Here is a 3,178-nt window from a genome sequence, read left to right on the forward strand (position 1 = left end):
GAGCTATAAGTAGTGGCCTGATATGTTTGATGAAATTCGTTGACTTTGATAGTTTCCCCTTGTTCTGACTCCTATTTACTTGTACAGGCCTGTAATTTTATGTAGTAGACATAATGCAAGACACTCTGCTTAAGCAAAATTCAAGGTTTAGGGTTGGTCCTTTGGTAAGGTGGAAGATGTTTGCTCTTAGAAATATGAAGCACATTAAATAGCACTTAAAAGAGATCCAGACTTAAAGTCAGGGGGGTTGGATCTCGGTGGAGTGAGCTCTGTCTCTTTGGAATGGGTGGTGGCTCTGGACCCACAAGATGGCACCAGTGGACAGCTTTTCACACCAGGGCTGTGACACCTGCAGGCCTCCAGGTCATTTGTTCTCCCAATGTCCCTTCAATTTTTTTTTCCTTGCCCACCATGTTTAGTTTTTTCATCTTCGTGCACAGCACTGCTGCAGATGTGGGAGAAGTAACACTGCCTTTGGAAATCACAACCTGTCCAGTTCCAGCTGTGGCAGATACAGAAAGTGTTGTGACACAATGATGACACAAAACCCACGAACTAAAGCAGATACATTATGCCAGCAGATCAGGGCTCTGTGCTGACCACCTTGGACAGTGGTCAGTTTTACATCTGAAGCTCAGCGTCTTCTCCAAAATAAATCTGACTCAGGCAATATGGCTGAGGGTGATGCATGAGGAAGATAGAAAGCTGATCTTTCTGATTTAGACTTCAGGATTCCCGCAAGCAGAAATTACATCAAGAGCCTTGCAGGCTCCTTACTCTGTGAAGGAGGCAGAACTAGAGCCCTTCAGAAACATATTTTACCTACCCCATCTTGCCTGGCCTATGCAGTATTTACAGATGTGTGTGCTGTTCAGTAGACCAAAGGCAGGCAAGACACTTAGCTTTCAGATGAAAAGGATTTGATTTCATTTAGTTTGGCTTGAATTTGACTCCATTGAAAGTTTTTCACTTTGGTAGAACTCTGAGCACCCATCAAGCAGCTGCCTCCACCTTGTCAGACACCAGACGTGCCTTCTGGTGGCAGATGGGCCAGACTGCCATCCCACGTGCAGATGGAGGCTGTCTCATGGAGAGCATTGGGTTACCAATCCACACTACTTACAAGCTGAGATCTTCCATCCTATCACGGGCCTGCATGTGTGGGTTTACCATTAGTGCATTTCTTAACGAGTGCAAAAAATAATGGAAAATATTACAGACAGAAGTTAGGGTTTTTTCCCAAGAAACTGCCCCATGGATTGTTGAAGCATTCTAAGTGCCACATGTAAGCAAAACTATGTATTATTCTTCTTTTCTTTCTTTCTTTCTTTCTTTCTTTCTTTCTTTCTTTCTTTTTTTCTTTCTTTTTTTTTGTTTGGTTAGTGAGACCTGCCTCTTCATTCTTGGTAACATCTAAACAACCAGGTTAATTGCCTAAAAGATGACTGACTGCAAACACTCACTGAGTATATCAAGGTAACACTGAAGCTTAAGCTGGCCATTCAGTCTATTTCCTAGTTATGTTCCATTTATGGCAATTTCCCAAGTTTTCAAACTTTCTTTTATGGACAAGGTCAAGGCAAAAGCCCACATTGTCTCTAAACTGCAGGGGCAGATTCCTACATCCATGACTAAGCTGAGGGCTTAGTGTGAGGCTGAGATTGTGTGTGCTTGCTGCTGTCTGCATGAACAGATTTCATTGAGAAACTAGACAGAGTCTGGGATCAGAAAAAAAATATGAATTTTAGATTTTTTTGGACAATGATCTTCACTTTTCCTTTCATTCTGCATTTCAGACTGAAATATTTCCTGTACTATTCCATTAAACATTGTGGTTAAGGTCTCACACATATTACAGAAGACCTGGCAAACTGAATAGCAAGTGCACTGTGTAGAAAAATCCCTTGTTGACAGTGACAGCAGAGGGCGTTTGCCGGGAGGCATCGGTTTTTTGGGTTTCTTAGGTCCAGCAGAGTTCCCTGTGAGTTACCAGCAGGCCTCCTGCAAATGACACTTCTCTTCGCTTCCACCTGTGTGAGGACCTCTGCTGAAATCTACCACCGTTTTAGATCTTATTCCACCCAACTTTTAGCTGTCTTAGCTGCTGGCTTGCTGTTAATTTCATGTGATGAAATTTGGACCAAAAACTGGCAGCAGTATCTGTGAACTCGTCCTTGGTTTATAAACGTGCATCAACCAGCAGCACAGTGCCTATCTTACAATATCGTCCTGTCTTTTCTTGCATCACTTTCACCTCCACTGGTGGACTTCAAAGGGCTCTGTAAAAATCCCAATATCAACCATGGTATCTGCAGGTGGAGCACAGCATCCATGAGGCATGGTCAGACATGCATGGATCAGTGGCAGGTGAGGAGAATTCCCGAATCAGAGCTCATCCTGAAGCCAACAGTCAGGCCTGCCATGTGGTGATCCAGTTTCCTGCTGTTTCTGAAGCATCAAAAGAAATAAGTAAAATAATTAACCGACCCTGATCCATGCATTGAAAGTGCCCAAAAGAGAAGCGAGCAGTGCCCCACTGCCTCATGTGGTACACCTGGAGGCAGCACAGGCTTTTTGTGTAACTCAGCAGTTCAAATGAGATTTGAAATGTGGAATCATAGAATCGTGGAATTGTTGGAAAAAACTTCAAGATCATTGAGTCCAACCGAGCACTGCCACATCCACCACGAAACCTTGTCCCTAAGCACCACATCCAAATCTTTTAAATTCTTTTGTCTTTTAAATTCCTCCAGAGATGGTCGCTCAACCAATTAGCCGGGCAGCCCGGTCCAGTGCTTGGCAACCCTGTCAGTGAATAAATACTTCCTAATATCCAGTCTAAACATTCTCCGGAACAACTTGAGGTAATTTCCTCTTGTCCTATGGGCACCTTTTTGCCCGAGCAGAGCATTTCTTTTGCTTTTTTCCCGGGAGGGAAATCATATCTAATTATGACAGCTGGGAACTTCAGGCCAGGCAGTTTTGATGCTGGGCATACATTTTAAAATACAACTCTCCCAAGGCAACACAGCACCTTAGAGGCACCAGCCACCTTGTTAGGAAGTCACACATTGAACAGTCAGTGTTGATACAATGGATTATAAGGTGAATTACAGTGCAACCAGGATGTATTAGCAAGATGCCATCAAACTGCACGCAGAGTGTAAACTGATGGATG

The sequence above is a fragment of the Chamaea fasciata genome, unplaced genomic scaffold (genome assembly GCF_029207755.1).
Source record: "Chamaea fasciata isolate MVZ Bird 193981 ecotype frontalis unplaced genomic scaffold, bChaFas1.0.hap1 SCAF_5, whole genome shotgun sequence".
Classification (NCBI taxonomy): Eukaryota; Metazoa; Chordata; class Aves; order Passeriformes; family Sylviidae; genus Chamaea; species Chamaea fasciata.